Genomic DNA, 18,326 nt, shown 5'->3' with positions numbered 1-18,326 from the left:
CTGGATCTCTGGGAAAATCGAATTTCTCTCACCCTACTGTCTCCAGCATTGTCTTCCGGGTGTCAATGAAGCCCCCTTCTCCTCTACTTTGCATGGAAGTAGACGCTGAGGTCCAACAAGCTGTACCCGAAGTCTATCACAGCTTCCTGGACGTTTTTAGTAAGAAGGGTGCAGAAACCCTACTTCCACATAGGCCGTACGACTGTCCGATAGAACTACTTCCCGGAGCAGAGATTCCCTTTGGAAGAATTTTTGAGAAACGGAATTAGGGACCCTGAGGTCTTACCTGGATGACAACCTGGAGAAGGGGTTCATCCGACCTTCCACCTCCCCGGCGGGTGCAGGAATCTTCTTCGTTGAGAAGAAAGACCACTCCCTACGTCCTTGTGTTGATTATCGGGCACTTAATAAGGTCACCATCAAGAACCGATATCCTTTGCCTTTAGTGCCCGAATTGTTTCAAAGACTGGGATCAGCTGTAGTATTTTCCAAGTTGGATCTTCGGGGTGCATACAATCTCGTTCACATTCGGAGGGGAGATGAGTGGAAGACCGCCTTCCGTACACGTTTCGGGCACTTCGAATATTTGGTTATGCCTTTTGGTCTGTGCTTGCTTGCTTGCTGAGGTGACCATCTTGGCGTTTGTCAAGAGGGTTGAGAGTGGGCAGCAAGATCACCTTTGACCACATCACTCTGAATGCACCCGATCTTGTCTGATCTGAGATGCTAAGCAGGGTCAGGCCTGACTAGTACCTGGAGGGAAACCGCCTGGGAATCCCAGGTGCCATAGGCTTTTTTTAATATGTTGTTGGCGACGACAACCTGTTTTGTTTTCTGCTTGTTTGCCAAGGTGACCATCTTGGTGTTTGTCAAGAGGGTTGAGAGTGGCCAGCAAGATTGCCTTTGGCCAAATCACCCTGTATGCGCCTGATCTTGGATGCTAAGCAGGGTCGCGCCTGGTTAGTACATGGATGGGAGACCGCCTAGGAATACCAGATGACATTTTTTTTTTTTAGTAAGCTGTTGGCGTCGACGACCTGTTTTATTTTTCTGCTTGTTTGCCAAGGTGACCATCTTGGCGTTTGTCAAGAGGGTTGAGAGTGGCCAGCAAGAACGCCTATGGCCCTATCACCCTGAATGCGTCCAATTTCGTATGATAGTGGATGCTAAGCAGGCTCAGGCCTGGTTAGTACCTGGATGGGATTCCGCCTGGGAATACCAGGTGCAATAGGCTTCTTTTTAATATGTTGTTGGCATCGATGACCTGTTTTATTTTTCTGCTTGTTTGCCGAGGTGACCATCTTGGTATTTGTCAAGAGGGTTGAGGGTGACCAACAAGAACGCCTATGGCCAAATCACCCTGAATGCACTTGATCTTGTCTGCTCTCGAATGCTAAGCGGGGTCGGAGTGGTTAGTACCTGGATGGGAGACCGCCTGGGAATGCTAGGTGCCGTAGGCTTTTTTTTAATATGTTGTTGGCGTCGACGACCTGTTTTATTTTTCAGCTTGTTTGCCAAGATGACCATCTTGGCGTTTGTCAAGAGGGTAGAGAGTGGCCCGCAAGATCGCCTACGGCCACTTTACCTTGAATGTGCCCAATCTCGTCTGATCTCGGATCCTAAGCAAAGTCGGGCCTGGTTAGTACCTGGATGGGAGACTGCCTGGGAATACCAGGTGCCGTAGGCTTTTCTTTAATATGTTGTTGGCGTCAACGACCTGTTTTATCGTTCTGCTTGTTTGCCGCGGTGACCATCTTGGCGTTTGTCAAGAGGGTTGAGAGTGGCCAGCAAGATCGCCTATGGCCATATCACACTGAATGCTCCTGATCTCAGATGCTAAGCAGGGTCCGGCCAGGTTAATACATGGATGGGAGACCGCCTGGGAATACCTGGTGCCGTTGGCTTTTTTTAAATATGTTGTTGGCGTCGACGACCTTTTTTATTTTTGTGCTTTTTTTTCCGAGGTGACCATCTTGGCATTTGTCAAGAGGGTTGTGAGCGACCAGCAAGTTTGCCTACGGCCACATCACCCTGAATGCTCCCGATCTCGTCTGATCTTGGATGCTAAGCAGGGTCGGGCCTGGTTAGTACCAGGATGGGACACCGCCTGGGAATACCGTAGTTTGTTTTTTAATATGTTGTTGGCGTCGATGACCTGTTTTACTTTTCTGTTGGTTTGTCGAGGTGACCATCTTGGCGTTTGTCAAGAGGGTTGAGATTGGCCAGCAAGTTTGCCTACGACCACATCACCCTGAATTCACCCGATCTTGTCTGATCTTAGATGCCAAGCAGGGCCGGGCTTGAATAGTACCTGGGTGGGAGACCTCCTGGGAATACCAGGTGCCGTAGGCTTATTTTTAATATAATGTTGGCGTCGACGACCTTTTTTATTTTTTTGCTTGTTTGCTGAGGTGACCATCTTGGCGTTTGTCAAGAGGGTTGAGAGTGGCCAGCAACATCGCCTATGGCCACATCACCCTGAATGCGCCCAATCTTGTCTGATCTCGGATGCTAAGCTGGGTCGGGCCTGGTTAGTACCTGGATGGGAGACCGCCTGGGAATACCAGGTGCCATAGGCTTTTATTTTTCTACTTGTTTGTCGAGGTGATCATCTTGGCGTTTGTCAAGTGGGTTGAGAGAGGCCAGCAACATCACCTATGGCCACATCACCCTGAATGCGCCCAATCTTGTCTGATCTCGGATGCTAAGCAGGGTCGGACCTGGTTAGTACCTTAATGGGAGACTGCCTAAGAATACCAGATGCCGTTTTTTTATAATATTTTTAATATGTTGTTGACGTCAACGACCTGTTTTTTTTCTGCTTGTTTGCTGAAGTTACCATCTTGGCGTTTGTCAAGAGGGTTGAGAGTGGCCAGCAAGATTGGCAGTATCGGGTCTGGTTAATACCTGGATGGGAGACCGCCTGGATGGGAGACTGCCTGGGAATACCCGGTGCCGTTAGCTTTTTTAAATATGTTGTTGGCGTCGACGACCTTTTTTATTTTTCTGCTTATTTGCCGAGGTGACTATCTTGGCGTTTGTCAAGAGGGTTGAGAGTGGCCAGCAAGATTGCCTATGGCCACATCACCCTGAATGCGCCAATCTTGTCTGATCTTGAATGCTAAGCAGGGTCGGGCCTGGTTAGTACTTGATGTTTTTATTTTCTGCTTGTTTGCCGAGGTGACCATCTTGGCGTTTGTCAAGTGGGTTGAGAGTGGTCAGCAAGATTGCTTACAGCCACATCACCCTGAATGTGCCCGATCTCATCTGATCTCGGATGCTAAGCAGCATCGGTCCTCATTAGTACCTGGATGGGAGACCGCCTGGGAATACCAGGTGCCATAGGCTGTTTTTTAATATGTTGTTGGTGTCGACGACCTGTTTTATTTTTCTGCTTGTTTGCCGAGGTGACCATCTTGGCGTTTGTCAAGAGGGTTGAGAGTGCCCCGCAAGATCGCCTGCGACCACATCACCTGTGAATGGGTCTGATCTCATCTAATCTCAGATGCTAAGCATGGTCGGGTCTGGTTAGTACCTGGATGGGCGACCGCCTGGGAATACCAGGTGCCGTAGGCTTTTTTTAATATGTTGTTGGCATTGACGACCTGTTTTATTTTTCTGCTAGTTTGCCGAAGTGACCATCTTGGTGATTGTCAAAAGGGTTGAGAGTGGCCACCAAAATCTCCTATGACCACATCACCCTGAATGTTCCCTATCTCATCTGATCTGGGATGCTAAGCTGGATCGGGCCTGGTTAGTACCTGGATGGGAGACCCACCGGGCGTACCAGGTGCCGTAGGCTTATTTTTAATATGTTGTTTGCGTCGACGACTTGTTTTATTTTTCTGCTTGTTTGCTGAGGTGACCATCTCGGCGTTTGTCAAGAGGGCTGAGAGTGGCCAACAAGCTCGCCTATAGCCACTTCACCCTGAATGCACCCGATCTTGTCTGATCTCGGATGCTAAGCTGGGTTGGGCCTGTTTGGTACCTGGATGAGAGACCGCCGAGGAATACCAGGTGCTGTCTTTTATTTATAATATGTTGTTGGCGTCCACGACCTGTTTTATTTTTCTGCTTGTTTGCCGAGGTGACCATCTTGGCGTTTGTCAAGAGGGTTGAGAGTGCCCAGGAAGATCGCCTGCGACCACATCACCTGTGAATGCGCCTGATCTCATCTGATCTCAGATGCTAAGCATGGTCGGGTCTGGTTAGTACCTGGATGGGCGACCGCCTGGGAATACCAGGTGCCGTAGGCTTTTTTTAATATGTTGTTGGCATCGACGACCTGTTTTATTTTTCTGCTAGTTTGCCGAAGTGACCATCTTGGTGATTGTCAAAAGGGTTGAGAGTGGCCACCAAAATCTCCTACGACCACATCACCCTGAATGTTCCCTATCTCGTCTCATATGGGATGCTAAGCAGGGTCGGGCCTGGTTAATACCTGGATGGGAGACCCACCGGGCGTACCAGGTGCCGTAGGCTTTTTTTTAATATGTTGTTTGCGTCGACGACCTGTTTTATTTTTCTGCTTTTTTGCTGAGGTGACCATCTCGGCGTTTGTCAAGAGGGCTGAGAGTGGCCAGCAAGCTCGCCTATAGCCACTTCACCCTGAATGCGCCCGATCTTGTCTGATCTCGGATGCTAAGCTGGGTTGGGCCTGTTTGGTACCTGAATGAGAGACCGCCGAGGAATACCAGGTGCTGTCTTTTATTTATAATATGTTGTTGGCGTCCACGACCTGTTTTATTTTTCTGCTTGTTTGCCGAGGTGACCATCTTGGCGTTTGTCAAGAGGGTTGAGAGTGCCCAGGAAGATCGCCTGCGACCACATCACCTGTGAATGCGCCTGATCTCATCTGATCTCAGATGCTAAGCATGGTCGGGTCTGGTTAGTACCTGGATGGGCGACCGCCTGGGAATACCAGGTGCCGTAGGCTTTTTTTAATATGTTGTTGGCATCGACGACCTGTTTTATTTTTCTGCTAGTTTGCCGAAGTGACCATCTTGGTGATTGTCAAAAGGGTTGAGAGTGGCCACCAAAATCTCCTACGACCACATCACCCTGAATGTTCCCTATCTCGTCTCATATGGGATGCTAAGCAGGGTCGGGCCTGGTTAATACCTGGATGGGAGACCCACCGGGCGTACCAGGTGCCGTAGGCTTTTTTTTAATATGTTGTTTGCGTCGACGACCTGTTTTATTTTTCTGCTTTTTTGCTGAGGTGACCATCTCGGCGTTTGTCAAGAGGGCTGAGAGTGGCCAGCAAGCTCGCCTATAGCCACTTCACCCTGAATGCGCCCGATCTTGTCTGATCTCGGATGCTAAGCTGGGTTGGGCCTGTTTGGTACCTGGATGAGAGACCGCCGAGGAATACCAGGTGCTGTCTTTTATTTATAATATGTTGTTGGCGTCCACGACCTGTTTTATTTTTCTGCTTGTTTGCCGAGGTGACCATCTTGGCGTTTGTCAAGAGGGTTGAGAGTGCCCAGGAAGATCGCCTGCGACCACATCACCTGTGAATGCGCCTGATCTCATCTGATCTCAGATGCTAAGCATGGTCGGGTCTGGTTAGTACCTGGATGGGCGACCGCCTGGGAATACCAGGTGCCGTAGGCTTTTTTTAATATGTTGTTGGCATCGACGACCTGTTTTATTTTTCTGCTAGTTTGCCGAAGTGACCATCTTGGTGATTGTCAAAAGGGTTGAGAGTGGCCACCAAAATCTCCTACGACCACATCACCCTGAATGTTCCCTATCTCGTCTCATATGGGATGCTAAGCAGGGTCGGGCCTGGTTAATACCTGGATGGGAGACCCACCGGGCGTACCAGGTGCCGTAGGCTTTTTTTTTATATGTTGTTTGCGTCGACGACCTGTTTTATTTTTCTGCTTTTTTGCTGAGGTGACCATCTCGGCGTTTGTCAAGAGGGCTGAGAGTGGCCAGCAAGCTCGCCTATAGCCACTTCACCCTGAATGCGCCCGATCTTGTCTGATCTCGGATGCTAAGCTGGGTTGGGCCTGTTTGGTACCTGGATGAGAGACCGCCGAGGAATACCAGGTGCTGTCTTTTATTTATAATATGTTGTTGGCGTCCACGACCTGTTTTATTTTTCTGCTTGGTTGCCGAGGTGATCATCTTGGCGTTTGTCAAGAGGGTTGAGAGTGGCGCGCAAGATTCCCTATGGTCATGGCACCATGCATGCGCCTGATCTCGTCTTATCTCAGATGCTAAGCAGGGTCGGGCCTGGTTAGCACCTGGATGAGAGTCCGCCTAGGAATACCAGGTGACGTTTTTTTTTTATATATGTTTTTGGCGTCGACAACCTGTTTTATTTTTCTGCTTGTGTGCCGAGGTGAGCATCTTGGCGTTTGTCTAGAGGGTTGAGGGTGGCCAGTAAGATTGCCTATGGCCACATTACCCTGAATGCGCCTGATGTCGGATGCTAAGCAAGGTCGGGCTTGGTTAGTACCTGGATGGGAGAACGCCTGGGAATACCAGGTGTCGTAGGCTTTTTTTAAAATATGTTGTTGGCGTCAATGACCTGTTTTATTTTTCTGCTTGTTTGCTGAGGTGACCATCTTGGCGTTTGTCAAGAGGGTTGAGAGTAGCCTGCCAGAATGCCTATGCTATATCACCCTGAATGCGCCCGAACTTCTCTGATCTCAGATGCTAAGCAGGGTTGGGCCTGGTTCAGTACCTGGATGGGAGACCGCCTGGGAATACCAGGTCCTTAGGCTTTTTTTTAATATGTTGTTGGCGTCGACGACCTGTTTTATTTTTCTGCTTGTTTGCCATAGTGACCATCTTAGCGTTTGTCAAGTGGGTTTGTCAAGTGGGTTTGTCAAGTGGGTTTGTCAAGTGGGTTTGTCAAGTGGGTTTAGAGTGGTCAGCAAGATGAATTATCCTGATCTCGGATGCTAAGCAGGGTTGGGCCTGGTTAGTACCTGCATGGGAGACTGCCTGTGTGCCCATGTGCTGTAGGCATTTCTTTACAATGTTGTTGGCGTCGACGACCTGTTTTATCTTTTTGCTTGTTTGCCGAGGTGACCATCTTTTTTTTTTTATTCCATTCACATAAAGCATACAATACAAACAGTGAATGCCTCAACTGGAGGCGTCCATCCCAGCCAACCAGCCGCTGTACTATCTAACATGGTACAACTAACTACCCCCCCACCCCCCACCTCCCACCTCCCACCTCCTGTCCCCCCCTGGGTCACAGCTCGACCTCCTAACGGTTTCCCCTGTTTCCCCTGTTGTCATGCATCACCTTAACATGTCAACCCCATCTTCATAACCCCAGTCTCTGTACTCCGTACCTCTTGACAAACGCTAAGATGGTCACCTCAGCAAACAAGCAGAAAAATAAAACAGGTCGTCAAAGCCAGCAGCATATTTAAAAAAAAACTACAGCACCTGCTATTCCCAGGTGCTCTCCCATCCAGATACTAACCAGGCCCGACCCTGCTTAGCATCCTCGATAAGACAAGATTGCACGCAGTCACGGTGATGTGGCCGTAGGCGATCCTGCTGCCCACTCTCAACCCTCTTGACAAACGCCAAGATGGTCACCTCAGCAAGCAAGCAGAAAAATAAAACAGGTCGTCTACGCCAACAACATATTTTAAAAAAAGCTAACGGCACCAGGTATTCCCAGGCAGTCTCCCATCCAGGCGGTCTCCCATCCAGGTATTAACCTGGCCCAACCCTGCTTAGCATCCGAGACTCAGGAGCATTCAGTGTGATATGGCCATAGACGATCTTGCTGGCCATTCTCATCCCTCTTGACAAACGCCAAGATGGTCACCTCGGCAAACAAGCAGAACGATAAGACAGGTCGTTGACGCCAACAACATGTTAAAGAAAAGCCTACGGCACCTGGTATTCCCAGGCGGTCTCCCGTCCAGGTACTAACCAGGCCCGACTGTGCTTAGGATCAGAGATGAGACGAGATTGTGCACATTCAAGGTGATGTGGCTGTAGGTGATCTTGCTGGCCACTCTCTACCCTCTGGACAAACGCCAAGATGGTCATCTTGGCAAACAAGCTGAAAAATAAAACAGGTCGTCGACACCAACAACATATTAAAAAAAAGCCTACGGCACGTAGTATTCCCAGGCGGTCTCCCATCCAGGTACTAACCACTCCGACCCCGCTTAGCATCCGAGAGCAGACAAGATCCAGCGCATTCAGGGTGATTTGGCCATAGGCGATCTTCCTGTTCACCCTCAACCCTCTGGACAAATACCAAGATGGTCACCTCAGCAAACAAGCAGAAAAATAAAACAGGTCATCCATGCCAACAACATATTAAAAAGAAGCCTATTGCACCTGGTATTCCCAGGCGGTCTCTCATCCATATACTAACCAGGCCTGAGCCTGCTTAGCATCCACTATCATGCGAGATTGGGCGCATTCAGGGTGATAGGGCCATAGGCGATCTTGTTTGCCACTCTCAACCCTCTTGACAAACGCCAAGATGGTCACCTCGGCAAACAAGCAGAAAAATAAAACAGGTCATCGACGCCAACAACTTACTAAAAAAAAGGTCACCTGGTATTCCTAGGCGGTCTCCCATCCAGGTACTAACCAGGCCCGACCCTGCTTAGCATCCGAGATCAGGCGCATACAGGGTGATTTGGCCGAAGGCAATCTTGCTGACCACTCTCAACCCTCTTGACAAACGCCAAGATGGTAACCTCGTCAAACAAGCAGAAAACAAAACAGGTCGTCGTCGCTAACAACATATTAAAAAAAGCCTATGTCACCTGGGATTCCCAGGCGGTTTCCCTCCAGGTACTCCTGCTTAGCGTCCAAGATCAGACGGTATCGGGCGCATTCAGGGTGAGGTGCCTGTAGGGGATCTTGGTGACCACTCTCAACCCTCTTGACAAACGCCAAGATGGTCACTTCGGCAAACAAGCAGAAAAATAAAACAGGTCGTTGACGCCAACCACATATTAAAAAAAATACATCACCTGGTATTCATAGGCGGTCTCCCATCCAGGTACTAACCAGCCCCGACCCTGCTTAGCATACAAGATCGGTCACATGCAGAGTGATGTGGCCGAAGGCAATCTTGCTGGCCCCTCTCCACCCTCCTGAAAAACGCCAAGATGGTCACCTCGGCAAACAAGCAAAAAATAAAACAGGTCGTCGATGCCAACAACAAATAACAAAAAGCCTTCAGCACCTGGTATTCCCAGGAGGTCTCCCATCCATGTACTAAGCATGCCCGACCCTGCTTAGCATCTGAGATTAGTAGAGATCAGGTGCATTCAGGTTGATGAGGCCATAGGCCATATTGCTGGCCACTCTCAACCCTCTTGACAAACGCTAAGATGGTCACCTCGGCAAACAAGCAAAAAAATAAAACAGGTCTTCGACGCCAACAACATATTAAAACAAAGCTTACGGCACCTGGTCTTCCCAGGCAGTCTCCCATCCAGGTACTAACCAGGCCCAACCCTGCTATGCATTTGAGATCAGACGAGATCTGCGCATTCAGGGTGATGATGCTGATCTTGCTGGCCACTCTCAACCCTCTTGACAAACGCCAAGATGGTCATCTCGGCAAATAAGCAGAAAAATAAAACAGGTCGTCGACGCCAAAAACATTAAAAAAATGCCTACAGCACCTGGTATTCACAGGCGGAATCCCATCCAGGAACTAACCAGGCTCGACCCTGCTCAGCATCCGAGATCAGACAAGATCAAGCGCATTCAGGGTGATGTGGCTGTAGGCAGTCTTGCTAGCCACTCTCAACCCTCTTGACAAATGCCAAGATGGTCACCTCTGCAAACAAGCAGAAAAACAAAACAGGTCGTCGACGCGAACAACATATTAAAAAAAGCCTACGGCACCTAAAATTCCCAGACGGACTCCCATCCAGGTAATAACCAGGCCCGACCCTGCTTAGAATCCGAGATCAAACGAGATCGGGCGCATTCAGGGTGATGTGGCTGTAAGTAATCTTGCTGGCCACTTTCAACCCTCTTGATAAACGCTAAGATGGTCACCTCGGCAAACAAGCAGAAAAATAAAACAGGTCGTCAAAGCCAACAATATATTTAAAAAAAGCCTACGGCACCTGGTTTTCCCAGGTGGTCTCCCATCCAGTTACAAACCTGGCCCGACCCTGGTTAGTATCCGAGATCAGACGACATCAGGCACATACAGGGTGTAGGCAATCTTGCTGGCCACTCTCAACCCTCTTGACAAATGCCAAGATGGTCCCCCCGGCAAACAAGCAGAAAAATAAAACAGGTCGTCTACGCCAACATGTTAAAAAAAATTCTACAGCACCTGGTATTCCCAGGGCGGTCCCCAATACAGGTACTATCCAGGTCCGACCCTGCTTAGCATCTGAGATCAGATGAGAAAAGGCGCATTCAGGGTGATGTGTCCGTAGGCAGTCTTGCTGGCCACTCTCAGCCCTCTTGACAAACACCAAGTTGGTCACCTCGGCAAAAAACCTGAAAAATAAAACAGGTTGTCGACTTCAACAACATATTTAAAAAAAAGCCTACAGCTCCTGGTATTCCCAGTCGGTCTCCTATCCAGGTACTAACCAGGCCCAACCCTGCTTAGCATCTGAGATTAGAAGAGATCAGGCGCATTCAAGTTGATGAGGTCACAGGCAATCTTGCTGGCCACTCTCAACCCTCTTGACAAATGCCAAGATGGTCACCTAGGCAAACAAGCAAAAAAATAAAACAGGTCGTCGACGCCAACAATATATTTAACCACCTCGCGCCCGCCCTATAGCCGAATGACGGCCGTAGAGCAGGCGCGTTTGTCCGGGTGGTCGTCCCTGGACGGCCTGATGTTTACTTCCGCAATGCGCGCCGCCGGGGGCGCGCATCGCGGAAGTTCTGTGTTCGCCGTGTCCGCCGGGGACCGGCAAACACAGATCGCTGTAAACGGCCAATCTCAGCGGCCATTTACAGCGTGATCGGCGTGTCCAATGGGAGATGATCTCATATGTAAACATATGAGATCATCTCTCAGCGCCGCTGTCCACACAGACAGTGTGAGAGGGGAGAGATGAACGGCTGCAGCGGCAGCCGTTCTGCCTGTAGTAAGGAAAAAAAAAAAAAGGAAAAAAATAAAATAAAAAGTGCCATCCTCCCCCAGCAGTGCCATCCGCTCCAGCAGTGCCATCTGCCCCAGTGCCATCTGCCCCAGTGCCATCCGCCCCAGTGCCATCTGCCCCAGTGCCATCCACCCCAGTGCCATCCACCCCAGTTCCATCCACCCCAGTGCTACCTGCCCCCAGTGCCATCCACCCCAGTGCTACCTGCCCCCAGTGCCATCCATCCCAGTGCTACCTGCCCCCAGTGCCATCCAGCCCAGTGCTACCTGCCCCCAGTGCTACCTGCCCCCAGTGCCACCTGCCCCCAGTGCCACCTGTCGTCAGTGCCACCTGTCGTCAGTGCCACGTGTCATCAGTGCCATGTGTCATCAGTGCCACATAGTGCCATCTGTCATCAGTGCCACGTATCAGTGCCATTTGTCATCAGTGTCACGTGCCATCTGTTGTCAGTGTCACGTGTCATCAATGCCACTTATCAGTGCCATCTGTCATCAGTGTCACGCGTCATCGGTGCCATGTATTAGTGGCATCTGTCATCGGTGGCACGTATTAGTGCCACGTATTAGTGCCATCTGTCATCAGTGCCACGTATTAGTGCCACGTGTCTTCAGTGCCATGTATAAGTGCCACGTGTCATCAGTGCCACGTATAAGTGCCACGTGTCATCAGTGCCACATATTAGTGCCATCTGTCATCAGTGCCACATATTAGTGCCATCTGTCATCAGTGCCACGTGTCATCAGTGCCACGTATAAGTGTCATCATTGCCACGTATCAGTGCCATCTGTCATCAGTGTCACGTGTCATTGTCCTGGTGCTTCAAAAGTGTAATAAATAGTCAACAAGTTAGATGTGTAATTTATGTTCCTAGAACACATGATGGCGCTACCTGCATGTTGGGCCTCTCTATGTGGCCAGGCTGTGAAAAAGTCCCACACATGTGGTATTGTAATACTCAGGAGGAGTAGCAGAATTTTTTGGGGGGTGTCATTTGTGGTATACACATGCCACGTGAGAGAAATAACCTATTACAATGACAATTTTGTGGAGAAAAAAAAATGAAAAATCTTAATTTTGCAAAGAATTGTGGGAAAAAAATGACAACATCAAAAAGCTCACTATGCCTCTTACTAAATACCTTGGAATGTCTACTTTCCAAAAAGGGGTCATTTGGGGGGTATTTGTACTTTCCTGACTTGTTCGGGTCACAAGAAGCGAGATAGTCCACCAGTACATCAGATGTGATCAATTTTGTGCGATTCGCACCACACCTTGTAGACTCTCTAACTTTCACAAAGACCAAATAATATCCACTAATTTGGGTTATTTTTACCAAAGATATGTAGCAGTATAAATTGTGGCCAAAATGTATGAAGAAAAATTAATAATTTGCATAATTCTGTCACAGAAACAAAGAAATATGCGTTTCTTTTCAAAATTTTCGGTCTTTTTTCATTTATAGCGCAAAAAATAAAAACCCCAGAGGTGATCAAATACCACCAAAAGAAAGCTCTATTTGTGGGAAAAAAAGGACACAAAATTCATTTGGGTACAGTGTTGCATGACTGAGTAATTGTCATTCAAAGTGTGAGAGCACCGAAAGCTGAAAATTGGTCTGGGCAGAATGGTGTTTAAGTGCCCAGTAAGCAAGTGGTTAAAAAAAGCCTACGGCACCTGGTATTCCCAGGCATTCTCCCATCCAGGTACTAACCAGGCCCGATCCTGCTTAGCTTCCGAGATCAGATGAGATCGGGTGAATTCTGAGTGATGTGGCCGTAGGCCATCTTGCTGACCACTCTCAACCCTCTAATTTTCACTGAAGTACGCATCAGTGGATTTAGCTATCCAACGCATCATCTGTGCAGGAAGGAATGCTTGGCTGTCTAAAGCAGATATTTCTGATGCTTTTAAGCTCCTTCCTATTCAGCCAGCGCTTTGGCGGTGGCATGGGTTCAAATGGAGGGATTTGTATTATTTTGCCACCAAGCTTACCTTTGGGTCTAGAAGTAGTCCTTGGCTTTTTAATGTGTTTGCGGAGGCGCTCAATTGGATTCTCAAGCAGAAGGAGAGTTGTCAGGAGGTTATTCATTATCTGGATGGCTACCTTCTGATTGAGAGTGAGGGTCGGGTAGCTTCGGATCTTCAGAAGTTGGTAGCTGTTTTTTCCGCTCTCAATGTTCCCTTGGCAGACAAAAAAATGGAGGGCCCGGCTACCACTCTGAACTTTCTGGGTATCGTTCTGGACTCCCAGGCTGGCTTTGCTACCAATGGCCCGGACTCGGATTCTAGGGTCATTTTACATTCCGCAGCTTTGTCCAATTTGCACACGTGGGATGAGTTCCTCCATCACTGGAACGGGATTTCCATGTTTATCCCAGCAGTGTCGTTGTCTTCTTTGCAAGTAGTTACCCCATAGTGGCGGCAGCCCAGGTTTGAGGACATTTATTGACGGGCAATACGGTCACATGTTTCATGGACAATCAGGCAATTTAGGAGGTCATCAATAAAGGCAGGTCTAGTTCCTTGCTCATCATGTCTTTTTTACGCAGGCTCACTTGGTTGTCACTTAATTTTAGGTTTCACATACACTGCAGGTTTATTAGTGGCATGCAAAATTCTGCAGCGGATGCTCTGTCCCGGTTTGATTTTTCATCTTTTTTCCTGCAGGTTACGGACGCAGACGTATTGGCGACCCCCTCCCCTCAGTTTTCACTTCTGAGGATGGATTAGGGTTGCACTTGACAGCCGCATTGGGGTTGATCGACAGGTCTCTGTCCATCAACACCAGTCGGGCTTACCACACAGCTTGGAAAGCTTTTCAGAAGTTTCATACCCTGTACCCCAGGTCGGATTTTTAGGACGTGCGGTACATTTTAGCGTTTGTAGCTTACTGTCATTCTCAGCTCGGGTTATTTCACGGCACAATCAGGGGTTACTTGGTGGGCGTGCAGTATTTTTTCTCTTTACAATATCCCGGTAGACCCTCGGTGTTTGCGGCTCATGCGGTCAAGGCGGTTCTGAGGGGTATTCAGAAGGGTATCTCGCCGAGCCCCAGCAATAGGCTTCCTATCACCGGGGACATTTTCCGGGCCTTGTCGGTCACGTTATCTAGATCTCCTTTCGGGGTTTTACCTAGTCTGGTGCTGAAGGCTGCAATTTATTTGGCCTTCTATGGTTTTCTTAGGCCAGGGGAATTTGCTTGTACCGGGGCTGGGTCTCATACGTTGTCCATTAAGCAATTAGTTAGGTATCCTGATAATTTTTTATTACATTTAGAGGTTTGTAAGACGCAACAGATTGGGTCCGGCACAAATATCAGGTTTTTCAGGATTAATTCTAGTTGGTGCCCGGTCATGGTTTTGATCTGTTGTTGCTCCAGTTGGCAGGACAACCCAGGGATGGTCCTCTTTTGCCCTTTAACGGGGCCCCGCTCACATCATCACTTTTCATCAAATACTGCCGCACACTTTTGGGGAATTTGGGGCTCAACCCCAAGTCCTACTCGGGTCACTCCTTTAGGATCGGGGCAGCCTCTGCAGCTTCACGTCAGGGGGTCCCCGTGCATATCAATAAGAGATTGGGTAGGTGGAGGTCTTAATGCTATGCCAGGTACATCCCGGAGCCGGTAACAGAGATGTCCCAATCGTTTCTTCATTCAACTGATTGATTGGTTTAGGTTGAATAAACTTTGTGTTTTCATCTCCCTGTCTGTTGTACTTTTTGCCCCCTTTTAGGCATACTGACCACGTGACCACGGCACACCTTCAGGTCACTTTCTTTCAGTATCTGTCATTCCCATTTCATCATTTTTATAAGAGTCTCCGAGGACAAGTGGGGAGGCGGAACGTAGGCCGGCCGTCATTTGTGGGAGGAGCCTCAGTTCCTCCCTGCCCTGTCAGATGTTTCCGGAGGTTGTCCCACCCTCCCGTTCCCTCTTTTTCTTTGTATCCCCTTTTCTTTTTTAGTACTACTTGGGAATGCCCCCTTTTAGGCATACTGACCACGTGACCACGGCACAACTTCAGGTCACTTTCTTTCAGTATCTGTCATTCCCATTTCATCATTGTTATAAGAGTCTCCAAGCACAAATAAAACAAAAAGCCTACGGCACCTGGTATTCCCAGGCAGTCTCCCATCCAGGTACTAACCAGGCCTGATCCTGCTTAGCATCCAAGATCAGATGAGATTGGGCGCATTTAGGGTGATGTAGTCGTAGGCAGTCTTGCTGGCCACTCTCAACCCTCTTGACAAACGCCAAGATGGTCACCTCGGCAAACAAGCAGAAAAATAAAACAGGTCGTCGACGCCAACAACATATTAAAAAAAAGCCTACGGCACCTGGTATTCCCAGGCGGTCTCCCATCCAGGTACTAACCAGGCCTGACCCTGCTTAGCATTCAAGATCAGACAAGATCGGGTGTATTCAGGGTAATGTGGCCATAGGCAATCTTGCTGGCCACTCTAAACCCTCTTGACAAACGCCAAGATGGTCACCTCAGCAAACAAGCAGAAAAATAAAACAGGTCGTCGACGTCAGCAACATATTTAAAAAAAAGACGGGAGGGCGTGGCTTGCCTAAAGAGAGGATGGCTGCTTAAGCTTTTTGCTCCGTCTTAACTCAGCCTAAAAAAGATCGATCACTGAGGATTTTACCTGAAAAACACTGTCACATCATGGGGACCTCCACAAGCTGACCCTCTGCATCTAGATCCCACTCACCAAGGGACCTGGGATCCCATAATACCCAGACAATACCGGATCTTTTCAGGAACCAGGGGGCCGACATGGCGGCCCGTTCTCCCGCCACCAACCACATCGGGATTACCCTGACGCCGACTGATCCACAGCACACTATGGCAGACAGTCCATCTCCCCATCACCAACAACGAAATATCCACGACCTGAGGACTGTCGCTGCCGATAAAAAGAGCACTCTAACCGTGGCCATCTCAGACCTCTGCCACGAGATACAAGCAATCACAGGGAGAGTAAACTTCATGGAGCTAATGGCGGCGCAACAACAGCATGAATTGCAGATGGCTCAAGGCAAAGTCGACACACACACCTGACAGCTCAGAGACCTCCAGCGCCATGTCGAAGATATCGACAATAGGGGACGAAGACACAATCTGAGGATTAGAGGCCTCCCGGAGTCGATGGAGCCCGAGCAAATCCTCCCAGCGGTCACATCCCTATTCAACCAGCTGCCAGTCTGACCCTCCGGTACACCTATAGCTATGGAGCGAATACATAGAGCCCTTAGGCCTAAGGGCAAAGATTCTGATCCCCCACGGGATGTCATCTGTTATGTTAACGACTATACCCTCAAAGAAGAGATTCTTAAAAAAACTAGGAGCAATCTGAACCTGACATTTGAAGGCCATTTGATCCAGATATATCAGGATCTTTCAGGAATCACGCTGAAACATCGAAGAGACTTGCGCCCATTACTTGACATGTTGAGGCAGAGAGACATCCGCTATCGCTGGAAGTTTCAGTTCGCTCTGCAAGCCTCTTACCAGGGCCGCACTGCCATCTTAAAAGTGCCAGAAGATCTAGAAACCTTCTGCAAAACGCTGGACCTGCCACTGGTTGAAGTACCTAATTGGTATGCTGATTTTCGGGTCCACATTTCATCGAACACCCGCAGCACTGAAGATCTCATGGAAACTCAACTGTCCAGATCTCGCAGACATAGGTCGCCATCCACCTTCAGACCACTTGGGGGACACCGACCCCGCCACACACCAACGAGCCCGACTTCGGCCCCGCTACCTCGCAGAGTACGCAGGGACTGCTAGACCTGTTGCCTCACGAGAGCTCCGGGACACCCATGCGACGGTGGATTAGCCTACATGCTTCATACCCTGCCTAGTGCCGCTCTCCTTTCCTCTGCCGTGCAAATGGACCATTCCCTTACTCACCTGCCTTGAAAGACTACAGACACTTACACTAGCTTCAATATCCCTGACTCCGGTTACCACCATGATTTTTACCTGGAGCAGTCCTGGGCCTCCAACCCATCAGACGAGAGAGCATTCAAAGCATACACTCGACTAGACACCAGACCTGCTCGGATCCCATATAGTTGTAGCCTTTTACTCTCTAACTGAACACTACCACGGCCGAATGAGCGCCCAGAAGGACCCAAGACACCTATCGGTAAAGTATACATCGAACGGAGCACTTGGTATATTTTAGTGACTGATCCGATCTTGTGCCCTGCTGCGACATTTATATTGGCACTTACCTCTATGCCTTATATGAACTATTTTTCATATTGCAGACCTCATATCATCATAGAGGAGCTAGTAATTCTAAATACTTTACTAAACATCATACTACCCTGAAAGCAGGGGCCCATTCACTACCTTACAATATTGCAGGCATTGGGTGGTCAATTTATCAAGTGATACCCCCCTTACTAGCCTTATCCCTGATCCAGGATATACAGGAGCCATGATTTATATGATTTTTAGGCCCACCCAAACCTACCCCCCAGTACCCACCTCTTACAAACCTATAACATCTATCAGGTGTAGGGCAGGGGTCAGGGGCGTAACTATAGGGGGTGCAGCAGTCGCGACCGCAACCGGGCCTTGTGATGCAGGGGGCCCATGCAGCCCCCTCTACATATGGCCAGCAGCAGCATAGGCAGCTAGGGGTACCAGTGCACCATGCACACGGGTGGCTGGAGGTGGAGAGTGACTAGCAGAGCTCCATGCTCGACTATCGCACTGGCTGCTCTTTAGTTGTGCATTCCCCGCATGACCTGTGTCCTCAGCCGGCTCCTCAGAGTACCCCTATCCTGCTCCATGCAATGCCGCTCAGTCCGATGTCTGTTCTCCCCGGCCAGAGTCCCGCCCCCCCCCGAGTCCGGCCCACACTGCACTGCATACTTCTCCCGGTTAAACAAACTTTAAGCACACAGATGCAGTGCAGCCCTATGAGAGCCGGCTCCCCAGAGGACACTGCAGGCTTGTCTGCCACCCCCCTCCTCCCCCGTCATACACAGATGATGAAAGGTCTTTCTCGGAGATATGCTGATCGCCCATCCAGCACACTGGATGGAGCCCAGACCAACAGCTTGGTCATGGTGAGTGAGAGGACCCCATCCCCCACACACCATTACATACCCCCCTCCCTCTCCCCCTGGGGACAGGGACCCCTTCTTACGTGGGGACAGGGACCCCCACCTCCCCTGGGGACCGGGACCCCTTCTCACCTGGG

General features: G+C 49.4%; 18 pseudogenes; 10 read left to right on the top strand and 8 right to left on the bottom strand.

Annotated features, from left to right (window-relative positions):
• The first annotated feature begins 1,342 nt into the window (after nucleotides 1-1,342).
• Nucleotides 1,343-1,460, top strand: LOC143932003 (5S ribosomal RNA; annotated as a pseudogene).
• A 108-nt stretch (nucleotides 1,461-1,568) lies between these two features.
• On the top strand, nucleotides 1,569-1,687 carry LOC143932564 (5S ribosomal RNA; annotated as a pseudogene).
• Nucleotides 1,688-2,233: 546 nt separating this feature from the next.
• On the top strand, nucleotides 2,234-2,352 carry LOC143932574 (5S ribosomal RNA; annotated as a pseudogene).
• A 108-nt stretch (nucleotides 2,353-2,460) lies between these two features.
• LOC143932548 (5S ribosomal RNA) lies at nucleotides 2,461-2,579 on the top strand (annotated as a pseudogene).
• A 650-nt stretch (nucleotides 2,580-3,229) lies between these two features.
• On the top strand, nucleotides 3,230-3,348 carry LOC143931791 (5S ribosomal RNA; annotated as a pseudogene).
• Nucleotides 3,349-3,456: 108 nt separating this feature from the next.
• On the top strand, nucleotides 3,457-3,576 carry LOC143931696 (5S ribosomal RNA; annotated as a pseudogene).
• A 107-nt stretch (nucleotides 3,577-3,683) lies between these two features.
• Nucleotides 3,684-3,802, top strand: LOC143931718 (5S ribosomal RNA; annotated as a pseudogene).
• A 334-nt stretch (nucleotides 3,803-4,136) lies between these two features.
• LOC143931440 (5S ribosomal RNA) lies at nucleotides 4,137-4,256 on the top strand (annotated as a pseudogene).
• Nucleotides 4,257-4,816: 560 nt separating this feature from the next.
• LOC143931428 (5S ribosomal RNA) lies at nucleotides 4,817-4,936 on the top strand (annotated as a pseudogene).
• A 560-nt stretch (nucleotides 4,937-5,496) lies between these two features.
• Nucleotides 5,497-5,616, top strand: LOC143931415 (5S ribosomal RNA; annotated as a pseudogene).
• A 2,477-nt stretch (nucleotides 5,617-8,093) lies between these two features.
• LOC143932112 (5S ribosomal RNA) lies at nucleotides 8,094-8,211 on the bottom strand (annotated as a pseudogene).
• A 970-nt stretch (nucleotides 8,212-9,181) lies between these two features.
• LOC143932159 (5S ribosomal RNA) lies at nucleotides 9,182-9,300 on the bottom strand (annotated as a pseudogene).
• Nucleotides 9,301-9,626: 326 nt separating this feature from the next.
• On the bottom strand, nucleotides 9,627-9,745 carry LOC143931200 (5S ribosomal RNA; annotated as a pseudogene).
• Nucleotides 9,746-9,852: 107 nt separating this feature from the next.
• Nucleotides 9,853-9,971, bottom strand: LOC143931456 (5S ribosomal RNA; annotated as a pseudogene).
• A 552-nt stretch (nucleotides 9,972-10,523) lies between these two features.
• On the bottom strand, nucleotides 10,524-10,642 carry LOC143931947 (5S ribosomal RNA; annotated as a pseudogene).
• A 2,116-nt stretch (nucleotides 10,643-12,758) lies between these two features.
• Nucleotides 12,759-12,877, bottom strand: LOC143931144 (5S ribosomal RNA; annotated as a pseudogene).
• A 2,318-nt stretch (nucleotides 12,878-15,195) lies between these two features.
• Nucleotides 15,196-15,314, bottom strand: LOC143932378 (5S ribosomal RNA; annotated as a pseudogene).
• A 108-nt stretch (nucleotides 15,315-15,422) lies between these two features.
• LOC143932122 (5S ribosomal RNA) lies at nucleotides 15,423-15,541 on the bottom strand (annotated as a pseudogene).
• Nucleotides 15,542-18,326: the final 2,785 nt, after the last annotated feature.

Source organism: Lithobates pipiens, unplaced genomic scaffold (genome assembly GCF_037356315.1).
Source record: "Lithobates pipiens isolate NorthernLeopardFrog02 unplaced genomic scaffold, aLitPip1_a1.2 Scaffold_25, whole genome shotgun sequence".
Taxonomy (NCBI): Eukaryota; Metazoa; Chordata; class Amphibia; order Anura; family Ranidae; genus Lithobates; species Lithobates pipiens.
Note: the sequence above shows the minus strand (reverse complement) of the source record. Positions and strands in the feature narration are given on the sequence as shown.